General features: G+C 27.6%; 1 long non-coding RNA gene across 1 annotated transcript in view; it reads left to right on the forward strand.

Annotated features, from left to right (window-relative positions):
- Nucleotides 1–16,981, forward strand: part of LOC113387619 — a 240,613-nt gene that overhangs the window by 199,439 nt on the left and 24,193 nt on the right. The gene's annotated exons all lie outside the window — the stretch shown is intronic.

The raw sequence follows: 16,981 nt of genomic DNA on the forward strand, positions 1-16,981 counted from the left end.
ACCATAATATCAAAACAAATAATTTTACAATGCTCTCGCATTTGAAAGTAGGTATTTTATTAAATTACTATTCATTCGAATTCTTTCAGAGTTTCTTCTTACATTCGTGGCACTGTTTTTTATTCAGTTATAAAAATAATTGATTAACTTTTACCAGATTTTCTTTGTTTTTGGATAATCGATTCACTTTTTAATTTTGTACATTAAATACATCACCGCCTATCGATACAGTTTCAATTAATTCTTCTAATTTCGGTTGTATTATATAGATATACTTAGAGCCTAAATTTTAATATTAATAATATTATATCTATACATATGCAATATATGTTAAGGAAATAATTAAGGCGATGTTTCTCAACTTTTTAATGAAACGGGTTTTATTCATAAAAATATAGATATGTTCATTCGTTAAATTTTCAACATATTTTCATTCGTAGTCTATTTTTATAGTGTTGCATTTATAATGTTAATTAGTAGTGCATGTAATCGTGTTTTAAGGCAAATTACTGGAACTTCCCGTACTCATAATATATAATAATAACATCAAATTCTCTAATGGGAATGTGTCAATGTGAACGTAGCTCCTTTTCGGAATTTCTCCATCAAATTCAAAATTAATATCTATTCAGTATTCGACAAATTCTAATAAAAAAATTATTTAAATATATTTGCCAAACTTTGGTTGCCTTCTAGAAAAAGAATTGGATGGAGTAGAAGTTCCATTAGAGTAGCTAATGGGTTTTTTAGGTTTCCATTCCTTTTCTGATATAAAAACCAAATTTATTGTCAGAAGAAGACAACTGACATTTGCAGTATATTGATCATATTTGATCTATGTATTAATTTGATCTATGTATTTTTTTTAATTTAAAGTCATATAGTAATATCGAACAATTTTGGCTTGTCAGAAGGCTACCCAACGGTTAGCCTATATAATGGCCTATATGATATATATTGTTATTACATCCTATTAATGATGATGTTTAGTTTAATACTGCTTAATCATGTAAGGGTTTACTATTTCGATATTATTTGCTACTATTAACTAATATATTTACTGCTTGAGACCAGGCCGTGTCAGGGGATGGTATTGTACTTAGAACTTTAAGACTGGACGGCGGAAGCTTTAACTGTTACTTCATATATCAGTATAAATAAATAAATATTATTATCTAAGAGCGATTACTGGACATTAGAGTCATATTATTAGGTAGGCGGAAAACTGCGGTTTTCAGCTTAGATGGTTTATATTTAATTTATAGGTATCGATTGTAAAATATCTATTGTAGATGGATTGTAAGCAGTCCTTCAGTAAAAAAAATGTTTGATCCATTGCGTAGTTTTTATTTGGCTTTCATTGAAAGATGAAAAACCAAATCAATTTTTTTGTCACATTTTGCGTTTTTATTTCTGCGCAAAGGTGAAGGCATCTAAAGCTCACAAAGTTGTTCATGGCGATAAAGGCTTAAAAACGGTATAGAACCTATTGGTTTGCTAAACTTTGTTCTGGTATTTTTGCACTCAACGCTTTGATCGTCTAGTTGAATTTGATAGGAAAGAAAATGTTTACATTGAACTGAGTTCTGAGGTCCACATTATCGAACTATCAAATTTAAACAATCTAGTTTAAAAACGTGATTTATTAACTTTCCGTAGGGTAAGTTATAGTAATCTGAACATTTTGGCATACCTTAGAGAAAAAGGATGTATGTGTATGTGAGTGTGCGGATACAAATTTTCGTCGACGATTTCGGGACACGGTTCAACCGATTTCAATTATTCGAAAAACATTTGATTCCTATTGATAAGGAGAAGTGCTGATTAGTTTTTGGTAAAGGCAGATCTAGCCGTTTCGAAGATACGGGGCAAAAGGTGCCAGAAACGGTAAATCAGTTTTCAAGAAAACGGAGCGTTCTATTTCAATGCATTTAAAAGAGTACGATTGCTTTGAAAAAAAATTCAGAATTTCTAAATTATTTCAAAATTAGGATAACTTTTTTCAAAAAAAGTACATTTTTGCCAAAAATTTAAAATTTCTCAAAAATCTATTTTTTTTTTAAATTTAATCTTATTAAAAAAATAAATTTTTGGTACGGGAAGTTCCAGTAATTTGCCCCAAGGCACGATGCCATGCACCACTAGTTTTATTATGGACATCAATCACATATCTTTGGCTACTCGGCAAAAATTATTGGAGCTTGGTTGGAATGTTTTGCTATATCCACCACACAGTCTCTGACCGTGTATCTTCTAATTATATTTTGTTCCGTCACCTCAACAACTAAATTACCATTTTTGGCACTATATGCCCCGTATCTTTGAAACGGCTCGACCTACCTTTGCCAGAAACTAATTAGCGCGTCGTCCCATCAATAACAAACGAATGTTTTTTGAATAATTCAATTTGGTTAATACGAAATCGTGGACGACAAATTGTATTCAAATACACACATACATCAATTTTTTCTAGTTATGCCAGAATGTTCAAAAAACTTGAAAAGATTTTTTCCAATTGCTATTAACTTAATCTAAGGGAAGTAGATAAAGTTAATTAGTATAACGGAAAATGGCCTTGATTTTCAACCATATAATTTGATTATGTACAACCTTAAAAAATGAATTATTTAATCCACCCGGTTGATTTACAATAATAATTCGACATCTCCGTAAATAATCAAACAAAAGCTCGAACGACCGCACATGCATTGTCACCGTATCTCATAAATTTGAAAAGAACAAAATAAATACATGTGCTTCGGTACATTCAATACGCTCACCTTCCCTTTAACAATAAGTGCGGACGGTCCGACGTTAATTATGTTAATCAATTGCTCGATCGTGGGGCGGGCGCGTAACAACTGTCGGCAATGGAATTAGCATAACTAAACGCCCGTGTAAACAACAAATAAACGCCTTATCTAGATCTGTTATCTACCTGGTTATCGAGATCGGAAAAATTACAATTATTTATTGTTAGATACACTTTTGTATAACAATGAATTCATTTATACCATGTTTTCTTGTTTTTATTGTCCGAACGTTTATAGGTTTACACAGTTCACTGCGCGTTTTATATGGGATACGGGGTTTGCGAGGACGGCCGGTGATTTTCAACAGGGACAATAATTTATGGAGCAAGAGGGTAGGTGAATATATTAAATATTTTTAAGATGGTCAACACAATGTCTCTGGTTCGTGTTTAATATAGTGATGACATAATTTATGAGAACTAAAGTTTTGAATTACAATCGAAATTTTAACGGCATGTGGTCGTTTTAAAAGAGGTTGTGGCTATAGACATGAATTTCATGCATTTTGTGAAAGAGCGAATAATATAGCGAATATTTTTACATTTTTTTGTTAATATTTATTAATTAATGTTTTGAGTAGATTAAAATTTTGGTAGATTAAAAATTACAAATAGTTAAAGTTTTAGTTTTAGGAGTGATGAAGTGAAAGCTCTCAAACAATTGACACTTGATCATACCCATGATTTTAGGCTTTCAAGATTCCGAAGAAAAAAAAAAGTATGTTGTAAATCTAGAATAATCAATAATGTACGGTCAAGTTAAAAAAATGTTTTTTCACAAAATAACGACTGCTTGAAAGAAAATATATTTTTCACACTTTTTTTGATATTCTGATTTTTTTTTTAAATAGTAAAAATTGGAATTTGGAAATGACTATAGCTTATGCTGATGGAAAGCATATAAAAAGACTATGTAAAAATTTCGATTAAATCGGTTCAGCAGAAATTTAGAAAACCTGTTTATCCTATCAAAAAGACAGTTTCGTGAAAAACGCGATTAAATTTTCACAAGAAAGGAAACAGAGTATGATTGGTGTGGTCGAACAACTATATCTGTTAAGGATTGAACATTTTGAAATATGCGAAAAAAACTTTTTTCTCAATTCTAGACCCTTTAGAGCTTTTGTATGATTATTTTATTCCATCAATTGGCAACTGCCCTGAATGTATTTTGTTTTATTACCTTTAATTTTTACCCCAATCCTAAAAGTGAAACATGTAAAATTTAAAGAGTAAAAATAAGTTTTAAATATTGAAAATTATCTTATTATTATCAATGATTTTGAGATTGACAGGGATTAATCAACTTCCTTCTAAGTTTGGTCCAGATAGTATTATGGCTAAGTTCTCTGTATAGTGGGTTAGGGTGATCTTGGAGACGGCTTTTGTTCTCGTGTGAATGAGCTTGTGTATCATTTATTTTAATACTTATTGATATAGTTTATATCTATTTGTGGCTTCAGAGTGGATGCTTTTTCAGTGCCTGGTACATTGGCTTATTAGTAAAAGTTTATTTCATTCCAATAAAAGTCTAAAATATTAAATTCATGCAGTGCAAAATAAAAATTTTGATGCACGTCGTTTGTCTAAAAAATATTTTAATAAATTTATAAATTATTTGAGATGGCCCTGACTTGGTGGTAAAAACTGTTATTTGAAAACCACTCGTTTTGGGTTTGATACCCACTTCTGCTTGTTATCAAGCAGTAGTTCTATCATATTTTCACTTCAGATTATTATTGATCTCAATTACCATCAATAAAAAATGTTTTCGAGGGCAATGCTGCTCATTACAATAAAATTTAATAAATATCATCAGATAACACTATTGTAAGTAAAATATAGTAATGATTTTTGTTCAGGCAATATATTTATATATTAATAATACTTATCATTTTGTACCAATTTATCTTAGTATTTAATAGCTTTCATTTAAATAATAATTAAAAGTTTTTATCTAATATTTTTTTACATTCTATATTATAGATTTAGATATGGGGCAAATATTTAGATTTTATAGATACGGGGCAAAAAAAGTTCCACAAACGGTAACTCAGTTTTTAAGAGAACGGAGCGTCCGATTTTAATAATTCAAAAATCATTTTAATTGTATTGACAATATGAAGAACTAGTGCCATTTGGCGGTCAAAATTAATCATTAGACATATGCACATCAAATTATCAGATATTTTATAGAGATTTTAACAATAAGTATAAATTTTATTTACATTCCTATGGGTTCCGTACCATTGTTGATTAGTTAGACGGTGACGCGGCGCTTACGCGCTTCGATAATTCGTCCCTTTGCGGTTAAAGCAGTACGATTGCTTTCAAAAAAAGGTAAAAATTTCCAAAATATTTCAAAATAAAGAAAACATTTTTTTTAAAAAAGTCTTTTTTTTTAAAAAAAGTAAATTTTTGTCAAAATTTTATAGTTTCTCAAAAATATAATTATTTCAAAATAAATTTTTTTCAAAGATGTTAATCTTTTTAAAAAAAAATAATTTTTGGTACTGGAAGTTCCTGCAATTTGCCTTAAGGCGTGATCCATGCGCTCCACTAGTTTTTATTAACTGTTTGTGATTTTTTAACGTAGAAATATTCATTCAAAAATTTATATGTTTTTAATAATCATAATAAATTGATTATGATACATATATATAAATATATAATATACATAATTGACTTAAATAAAACAAACTAATTATAGATTTAATCATGAATTAATAATTTTCAACTCTGGGTTGATTTATTGTAGAATAATCTTCCAAAACATTCTCTTGTTAAAATTTACTGAAGAAATTTATATTCTCGCTAACATTATGAAGTTTCAAAGTATCGCAATGTATAATCCAATATACTTACTTCCCAGTCAAAGGAGAGGTGTTATGAATTTGTCTAGTGCCATCTACAGTTTTTTTCTCACAACAACTTTGAGTGTAATATATACCAAATGAGCTGAATTATTTAAAACATAAAACTTTCTAGAACAGTTGCTTTATAAAATGAAACTTAGCGAGTAGAGTTGGAAGGTAATCAACGTCCGTATATTTTTATTTTCTTAACAACGATCTGCTTTTTCTCGTAAACTGAATGAAACAGAATGATAATACTTGTAAAATATAATCAGAAAAATCGTAGATATGTGAGGATCAAAATTTAATTTAAGTTTAAAAGATACTTAATATAAATTCCTTAACAAATCAATAAAATACTATTTAATAGCTTCAAGAAATTTGCTGCATTCAAGCTTTAATATCGATAATAATAGATTTAGTTCAAAAATTTAAATTTATTTACATGAATTATTTAAAAACTTCAGTTTATCTTTCATTTATGTGATACTGAAACATCTTTAGTTTTAATGTCGTGAAACCCTAAAAAAACATTTTTTGTTTAGAATATTATGCATACATTTTCATAAACTATTGAGCATTTTGTCTACTTACTATGAGAACTATATGAATTCTAATCCTGATAAATTTTTATGTAGCCTTTAGAAATAATACGTGTTTTATTATAATACAAAATAATTTACACTTTAAATTTATGCACCCAAATTTTGTATCATATTTACTTGTTTAGCCTATTTAACTTTCGCGTGGTAGGTAGACCATTTTACTTTTATTGTTTTCCTAGTTATATTATTTTATGGCATTATAAAGCAAGTTTGTTGGTAGTTTATTAGCATATTTTATTTAGCCTACTTAAATTATTCATTTGCTCTATCGGCGTTTATTAGTATGTTGTACATACATATATATGCGTAATAAATTTCAGATTATTATTGTAGATAAATGATTGTTTGTCTGCCACTAATTATAAAAATGATTGTTGTCGTTGTTGCTAACTATACAGTCTCTTTATAAAAGTGCATGTCATTTTTTTAGACATACTTTTTACAACTATCCGAAAAGAACAACAAAGTAAAACTTTAGAAACATTCAAAAAATATAAAATCATTGATTAGCGATTACTGAGATTGAGATTGACATAGTTTCAAATTTTTACAATAGATGACATATTAATAATTATTTTAAAAGTTAATGCTGCAGTTTTTTATGGCAGTTCATTTTTAATAATTACATCTCGCATATTCATTAATACTATTGAAAGTGAGTTTTTTTTAAAAAAAAGTTTATTCAATATTTTGTAAAATCAAAATTGACATTAAGTTCTTATAAGTACAAAAAAAACACAACTTACAAGTACAAGTCAGTACTTCAATTTAACATTCGGTTATGTTGAACAAAGAAATGACACCTAAATAAAATAGTACTTCAATATAATGTTTGAATAGAATACTTTTATGGAGAATTTTTCCTGCTTCTAAATAAATCAATTAATCTTTCACTTGCAAATCAATACTTTTCGAAACTCCAAAAGTCAACGACCTAGAATACCATTAATGAATTTATAATATTGATAATGGATTATAAGAATATATATATAATCTAAAAAAATATATCTGAATGAATTCAAATACCTTAATTAATTAATAAATTTAATGTTAATCAATACCTTGAAGTAGATGAACTAATATCCAATGGTTTCAAGCAGTTCGATTCACTCAAGCTTCAAAATCTATAATAATTTAAGGTAATACAAAAGGTAAGGTAAACAAAAAGGTTAATCTATTATTAAACAATTTCAAATTTGAAGTTAAAGTTTTGTTGATATTTATCTGCTACTAGTAAAGTTGCTAAAAAATCGAGCAATTAAGGATAAACAAAATGGTTAACAGGAAATTATTTATTCATTTTAACAAATTATTAAGTATTCATCTATATACTAATAGAAGAAATATATAATAAATAGATAATTAATCTAAATTTTAGATATTTAAACAGACTGATTCTAAAACGTTTTTATTTATTCAGGTTAGGGTATACGTAAGAAGTTCATTTTTTTTAAATATATATTGAATTATTCTATTTAATATATTTTATAAAATTCGCATATTTCACAAATTAATTGTTATGAAATCAGTTCAAGCTGTTTCTATTTCTAGGCATGTTTTAAAAGTAAGTTATTAAGAGGATTCTAAGATTCATCATTTTTACCCAAACATTTTATTGTATAATCCTTGTATTCGCGCTATGCAGTGTTTTTAATTTTTTATTATTTATGGTTTCATAAATAGCTAATTTTAATAATAAGGTATTATTAATAACTAGTGAAGGACTTTTCCCATAAATATTATTTTTATAATTATATATTAATATATTATATATTAATATTAATTATATTAATAACTAACTAAATAAATTCATTAATATTTTTACTGTAATTTGGTTTCGCTAATTAGGCGGGTTTAAATTTGATTTTTAAAAATTAAAATTTAGCACATCAATAATAATTTCATTAGACATCAATATTTTAATTACACTCTCTTGTTTTATGCAAAAAAATCAAAGCACACTTAGTCTATATTGATATCAATTTGCTACAATTAGCTATTATTAATAATTATGTATTTCCAAAATATTTAATTATAAAATTTGTGTATTGAGATAAGTATTATGAAAAAAAATTACGCTTGTATAGTAAATAGAATATGTTGGTGTGACATGCTATTATTTTTTAACTTCCCGTAGGGCAAATTATAGTAATCGCACAAAATCGAAAATGAAAATTTTTATATTTACGTTTTAGGGGTTTTTGAACATTTTGGCATACTTCAAGAAAAATGGATGTATGTGTGTGTGGGAGTGTTTGTTTTTTTTTAAAAAAAATAAATTTTTAAACCGGAATTCTATATTTATATCGTCAATATACAACTTATAATTTACCATATAACTGGATCAATATAAGTTTTGAAATGTACTCAATTTAAGTATATAATTACAAATCAAATATCATTACAACTCGAATACCGTCCCAAACACGTTCTACCGCACCCCGTTTCCACCCTTAGAGCTGCGCAGCACTGCCAGGTACTTGGCTAAACGATCCTCCTTCTAAGAAAACTCAATTACAGATATAGTCATTAGTGCGCACTATATCTGCTCTATTATAGTTATCCACTAGTCCGTTGATTGGTCCCAGAAGCGATGGGGTTGTTTCACCCGCACGTCTCTGCTCCCACCCTCCATTGATTGCGCAATAATTACGCAATCAAGGCACGCGATTGGCCAAGGGCGGAGTCTAGTTTTAATTAGAAGCCAGGATTTGATTGGTCGTGAAACTTTGCGAGAAAAACAAATACCTTTAGGAAAAACTATTACTCACCCCTAAACGATATATATATATATATATATATATATATATAAGTTAGTGTGTCTGTTACATATATACTCCCATGTAAGATGTGTAATAGGAAAATAGAAGAAAACACGCGTCTAGGGGAAGTTTTAATTAAAGCTCCAACGTTATTGGTCGTTCTAAGAGGGTGTATATATAAGTCTCGTTATAACATTTTCTATAGTAGCCTCGAATAATTAGATTCATGGTCTTATGCTATTACTGTATTATGCTCATAAGCTTTATAACGTTCCTTGCATAATAGATTTGTTTCATATTGAAATAGTAGATGCCGCATTATAAAATCGACTTTGCATAGAATTAAGATTTTTTTCTCGATTCTTTTTAAGTGTACTTTATATTGAAGAATTCTTTATGAGTAGGCAAATTTAAAATTGTGATTAAATATTTGATTTCGAAATAGTAATTTATATTTTCATGATACTGGTAATAAATGACTATATATTCTACCACTTCGTTGTCGATTGAGAATTGATAAGATGCATTAAGTCTTCTCCTTCAGTTTTTGATTTAATTTGATTATGTGCTGTTTTGCTTATTGAAGCTTTAAAAACAAATTTTGAAAATCAATTTTAGTGATTTAATAATTTGTTTTTTGTCTAGGTTCATTTGCAGTATGATGACACCATCAAGTGTCAAAACATATAAATAAAAAAGATTGTTTTTTTTAATTCTTTTTTCTTTACGAATGAGCTACTAATCATTTCAAATGTTTTCTCTCATATATATATATATATATATATATATATATATATATATTAGGGTGGTCCTTAAAATGGTCATTTTCGAATTTCTTTGCTCCCGAGGGTTCAAATGGTTCCAAATTGATAAAAAGCTGTTCTCTGAAAGTTTTAGCTCTTAATATTAAGGCTTTGAGCGCAATTCAATCAAACTTCGTATGGAAAGAGCATGCAAAAAATTTTGAAAATTTAAAAAAAATGTTTTAGGCATAACTTAGCGACAAATGAATGAGTTTTATTCATTCATTTGTTCGCTAAATTACATCTAAAAAACATTCTTAAAACTTTTGAAGATTTTTTCATGCTATTTCCATACAAAACTTTGATTGAATTGCGCTCTATCTAAACGTTAATATTAGCAGCTAAAACTTTCAGAGAATTGTTTACCAATTTGGAAACACTTGAGCCCCTGGGAGCAAGGAAATTCGATAATGACCATTTTAAGGACCACCCTAATATATATATATAATTGTATATATATATATACTATATATCTACAATTAGATTTTTAGTGGGTGTTTCATTAAAAATTTTTAGTTTCAATGATTTAAAGTTCCTGCAAAAGGCGTCGAATGACAATATTGATTACATATTTTCTGAGAATAAAAAGTATCCTTAGTTTAAAAAAATAAAATCAAATATTTAATTAAATGATAGTTATTAATAACATTATTTCAGACTCTGATCGTGTCGAACGATGTATACCTATTTAACACCTGCGCACACTTGTAGATTAAAATTTATATCAAATTGTGTATATAATATCCTTTATACTTACATAATTAAATGGAATAAATTGTAAAAAATTATAAAATATGTATTTTGTTTTTTGTTTGATAGTATGAATTATATATATATATATATATATATATATATTATATATATATATATATATGTTTCATGTTGTTATAATTGTGATCATTAATATTTTCATTCACGATTAAAAAAAGTTAAAATCAATATTTCAAATACTACAACGTAGAGCACGTAATTAATCCTAATCAAAATAATATTATATGTTAAATAATTATATTTATTACTCTACGCATTATACAATATTATTAGCAATTAATAATAATTTTGATGGTTTATATTATTAGATTAGTTTATGATATTAGAATAATTTATATTTTTTTTCTCAAATATGTAGTATTTCTTTATTATACAGTAGTTTTATTAAATTGGCATGAAGTAAAATTGTAGGGGTAAAATTGACTTTATAAATACAAATTTTTTCTGGCCAATGTCGGAGGTTTTGGAAATTGACTATTGATTTTGAATTTGTATTTTCATAATTTTTTTTTTAACTTTTCCTGATTTTGTTGTGATAAAAATTGAAAATTATTTTGCTAAAATCAAATATATATATATATATATATATATATATATATATATATATATATGGATGAATATTCCGGGTATAATCTTTGCTCCATGTTATGGTAGAGCAAACATTCAAACTATACACGATCCTCCTATGCATATCGTATATAATTCATCCCCTAGAACAGAGCGCGTCGTCTTTGCAATCTTCGGGATGAAACCGTGTTTGTTTACACGCCAGACGTCCGCTTGTTTGGGTGTCGGCCATTTTGTCCTGTAATGTCCCCCCATTGGGGTATGAGAGGGTTGGGGGCGCCTCTGACCACTACCCGCGAGACACCGCGGATTCATACACACACAGCTTTTCTTATTCGCCGCTCTTACCCGGATAAATTCTCGGCCGGAATAATAATTCTCCGGACGCTCGGGGGTTATGAAGAATGAGTATGAAGGAATCGATACATGCCCGAAGCTGCCCGCTGGGCTCACATATGCTGGGGAAAATGTTTGACGAGGATCATGTAATATTATAAAAATTTTAATTCCTATTATATTTTGTGCTAGCTTATTATTAATTAATTTATTTCTTTTTTTAATTTGTAAATTATGTAATTATATATTTTAATAAAGTAAGTCATTTTTATATAGTGAATGATCATGAATGTTATGCCGTGAATTTTTTTTTAATTTCTAATTTGTCCATCATAAGTTTGAAAAAAAAGGAATTCTGATAATACTATCTATGTTAATTATGAATAAAAAATTCAAATTATACTTATATAAATTAATAATATATACAAATAACAAATACAAGTTTCATATAGGGTAGGGCTATGCACTGAATTAAACTGTGAAAACTTACTATTTGCACACAATTGGTATACTTTTATCTTGTGGATTTAATTAAGTGCAAATTATATAATTAAAATAATAGCACACAGAACTCTGAGAACCTGCGCTTAAATTTATTAGTGTCATTTTGATATAATTTTATTTCATTTAATTATAAAGATCACTCATAACAATTTTCAGTACTCAATTTTAATTAAATTGGAATATAATTAGTACCAACAGTACTAATTATTACTTTTTTTTTGTATTATGCAATTGTTTTTGTGGGGGTGCAATGTGTTAATGTAGTTTATTATTACTAATAAAGAAATAATAAAATAGTGCTATTTAAAATAATATTCAATTTAATTAATTAATTAATCGACTAATTTTTCATCATTAATATAATTGATATCGATACTAACAAAATTGTAGAAAATGTACATAGAGTAGTGTGTGACACAAGAGTCTGATTTGACTTTGAGCAAATATGTAGCGAGTCCCAAACCAATTATATCACAACAAATAACACGTATCAAACAAATAACTATCTAACTATATTCAGTAAAACTACCATTAAATTTTATTTTCAAAAATGTATTTTTTGGCTGTTTTTTCTAAATTTGTCACTTGGCCGTCTTATTTTACTTTGCCTGTGAGAAAAAAGGTCCAATATATTATTTTTAATTCAAATGGATTTTACAAAATAATAGCTACATTATTCAACCAATGAAAAATATCAATTCTAAGGGCATAATTTTACAGAGATATTATGTATATAAATTTGATCTGGTGTATCGTCAGAAATATTCATCAGCAGAGTTGGAATAACTATTTATTTACTTTATCTATAGTATTTTTTTTTAACTTATTGTACACTTTTATTTGCTATTTCTTGTTTTTTACACCTTTAAGAGTTTAAGGGTCCAGTTGGTCTTCTTCTTATTTCACCCACGTATAAACTTTTATAGAGGTTATATAAAAAAACTTTCGAATCGAACTTCAAATTCATAATACATCGTATAAAACAATTAAATAACGTATACATAACAATTATATTAAGCTCTCGTAAACTAAACAACAGTGCTCACAACCAAAAAAAACGAACAACGAGAACTTTTGTAATGTTTTTTTAAAAATAGTGACGTCGTAAAAATCAAGGTAATGGCTGGTTATATATTTCTTCCATGTACTTTCAAATATTGTTGTTAATTTTATTTAAATTTACTTGTTTTCGAGATATCAGTAGTGGACCTTTTTACCCGCGGACCTTCAAGCCGCGCTCTGCCTTATATCAAAACAAAACAAAATATTATTTAAGAACCATTTATTACACGATGCCACAAAAGCACTTTAAATTGAATAATTGGTACGTCGATAATAGAAATATTTATTAGAACTTAATAGTATAAGTGCGAAAATATATGTAATTTCATAAAATAACAATCTGCAGAACAAAAATATGAATATAAAATTACACCACAAAAATGATTAAAGTTGAATAATTAATGACTGATACTGATAACTATCCGGTTACAATAAATATCTATTTATCCACGGCCAGCAATTACTGGTAAACCAAATGTGTTATTGGATTTTCATAACAACTTCAGTTTTCCTTCCGGCTTTTCTTCGTACATTTATTCACTTCACATTTTTAATCATAATTTTCCAGGCGCTTGGCCATATGATGAATGGACAATCGATAACATAGCTAACTCGGCAATATCTACGAATACCGTATTCTTTTTTTTATAAGTAGGTAGATATGGTAATATAATTTAATAAAATGATTTTGCAAATTTGAACATTTTATTTAAATTATTTATTTAAATCATTTGTTTAAGTCATTACTTTTATTGAAATTTTATGCACATTTTTTGATGACCCACAAACATAAAGAAAATGATCAATCGATATTATAGACATTCTTAATACACACATATATATATATATATATATATATATATATATATATATAATGTTAATTCATAACAATTTGGATAGATTACTAGAATAGAAAGCGCATTTCGATCCCTTTTTCATAAATATAAGAATTGAACCCCCACCGAACTCATAGTTGTATCATAATAAATCACCTATAATCTTTTATACAGAAAACCAATCACAGATGAAATATTCACAGAAACAGATACAAAAGGGGTTCTATCAAAAACGCGAAAAACTAAACTTAAACGTCCACTTGTGTATATAGATCATGGAGGATATTGCAGAGGAGGAAAAAGATATCTTGTTTTGATTTAAAAATAAATTAACCACTTTTATAAAATGAGTTTAAATAAAATATTTGGATACTTAATTTAGTTCAAACAATAATCAAATCTTTAGTAAAATGAGTTTAATTATATTGCTTTATAAACATTTGGATACTCTATTTAATTCAACAATAATCAAATCTATTATATGTAAGAATATTGTTTATTTCAAATTTCATATGTATATTTTTCCCTTGTGATATATTTAAAAAAATTTTGTTTCAAAAAAATTACTAATGAATAAATTTTTCTATTCATGTAAATCAAGCTAATCAAATGTTCTTATTTGTAACTTTTAATTTGTAAATTGTAACTTTTGTTAATCAATTTTAATCACTAATCAAAACGAGATATTCAATTCATTTTATTTAGCACTCATCTATTTTCACAAATTTATCGTCAGTTTTTGATAACTACGAATTATATCTTCCAACATCATAAAATGTTATTATAGTCAAGTACACGATTTTAAAAATATTTTACGTGTATGTAAATGTTCAATTTTTACCAGTTTTATTATAGGGTATTAATACACATACGTATTATTCTTTGATAAATTATATTTATCAATATTTATATAAATGATAGATATTTAACATCAATGTTTGAATATTCATACATCTTCAACAGGACTTCAAGATTGCTTTGTAAATTTAAAGTAAGAACAAAATTTTTGTATTCTAAATTTTTAATGTATTTTTATATAAGGTAAACCGTTTAGTTTTAGTATTTGGTCCCTATAGCCTGCGATACTTCTCTCATTTTAATTAGCAATATCTTTTCTAAATTATTATATTTTAACTGAGTTTCAGAATTCACATTGAATAAAGAAGAAAATAAGATACATTCACAAGAATCAGCATTAAAAGATACTACTTGTGGTGCATGACATCACAATCGAGCCTTAAAATTAGACAAATTGATGTAACTTCTCGTACGTACGAATGTGTACACATCACATTCATATTTTCTAAAAAATGCCAAAATGTTCAGAAACTTCTCAGATGTAAAGATATACAAAGAAAATAATTTCGATTTTTGGACATTACTATAACTTACCCTACGAAAAGTTAAAAAAAGAGTGCGCGTAAGGATCACACGCGATTGAAGTAAAACTTATTTGCTACTGTACAAGGTTAAGTTAAGTAAAAATAAATACATCATATAACAATTTTGAATTATGTTTATTGTTAATATCGTAACACTCGTGTTGCACACATTATTAGTGTCAACCATTATACACATTTATATAATAAAAAATTATAAATTATTACGCCTAAACAAATATTGTTTTTGCAACTTCACTCACCATGTAATTGGATATGAAAAACTTCATGTAATTAAAATTGACATACATTCATTGACTGCTTGTATATGTTTTTACTTTTTTTGACGATATAATCTCGTTCTTTGAACAGCTGTAATATCTTCTTGCCTAAAAAATATTTTCCATTTTAATAACATCAAAGATTTTTAGAAAATACGAATAATATAGAAATAATTTCTAATCAATAAATTTTGTTTATAATAAATTAAAATTTGTTTAATTATTTTCAAGAAACATGGTGAAATATTCTTCTGATTCAAGCATTTTTCATTAAATCAAGATTTGTACTACAATGTGACTTTAAAATGTTTATTAATCTATGCCGATTTCCTTGTTGGTATCGGTACGCATACAACGTTGATGCTGGTACGCATACAACGACAGATCTCTTTTCACATACACGACGACTAATCACAATCGACCCGTATAGAAATGATATTATCGAGAGCGAATGACGAATCATTGGCATTCGACTCTTATCTTATCTTATCTGCCATAACGTACTTCCGTTGCATTTGTACGGATTTACACCTCAGTCGCGCCTAAAAAAGTTTTACTTAAAAAATACGATACAGAGAGCTACTTTAAACAACTCAAACAACGTTAGTCTTCCAAATATTTCTCTTTCCACTGTTAGTCTATTGTTTTATTATTCAATCGATTTTCCGAATAGCTGACCGGCAACTATGCAGTTTATAATATGCATTGTAATTTTAATTAATAGCTTTTGACTTAGGTATGAATAAATGTAGGTACATGATTTAACAATAATGTATTAACCCTTACCCTTTGAGCTCGGAAGCCGTATTTGCGTTTGGCGAAGGCAGTCGATATGTGTTTCACCAGAATGGATGCCGATGGCTTAGGAACTAAATATCAATAAACAAAAATGTATAGTTTATAAACATATAAACATTTTATATATCATGTGAAAAATCTATGTACATAAATATATTATAAATGACCAGAAATTGAATTGGAGTGCTAAAATTTGAGTTAGTATGCCAGGAATATGCGATGGAAATGTTAAATGGTTCTCATTTCACTTCGAACCGTCCTGTTCGTAAAGAGTTAAACGAATAGGTCATATATAATTTTCAAATGCCTATATCTGAAGGTGAGATTACAGGGATAACTCTTTTACCTAACTAATTTCTAATTTCCTCCTCTCTGGTTCATCTCCCGGCCGGTGGACGGTCGATCGTCCCGAACTTTCCTATTTCCTTGAGCCCTCCGCGGCCGTGTGTATGATATACGATACATAGGAGCGGGCTTTACGCGGATATCTAAGAACACATCTCCGGCTGGATAGTTTTCGATTTATCACCAGACGCGTTGGCCCTACCCGAAACGCATTACCTAAGTATAGTATTATATGCGTGCGTTACATTTTGCGACAGATAGATCT

Source organism: Ctenocephalides felis, unplaced genomic scaffold (assembly GCF_003426905.1).
Source record: "Ctenocephalides felis isolate EL2017-DRISC unplaced genomic scaffold, ASM342690v1 CF-g0.4_SCAFFOLD_03572, whole genome shotgun sequence".
NCBI classification, from domain to species: Eukaryota; Metazoa; Arthropoda; class Insecta; order Siphonaptera; family Pulicidae; genus Ctenocephalides; species Ctenocephalides felis.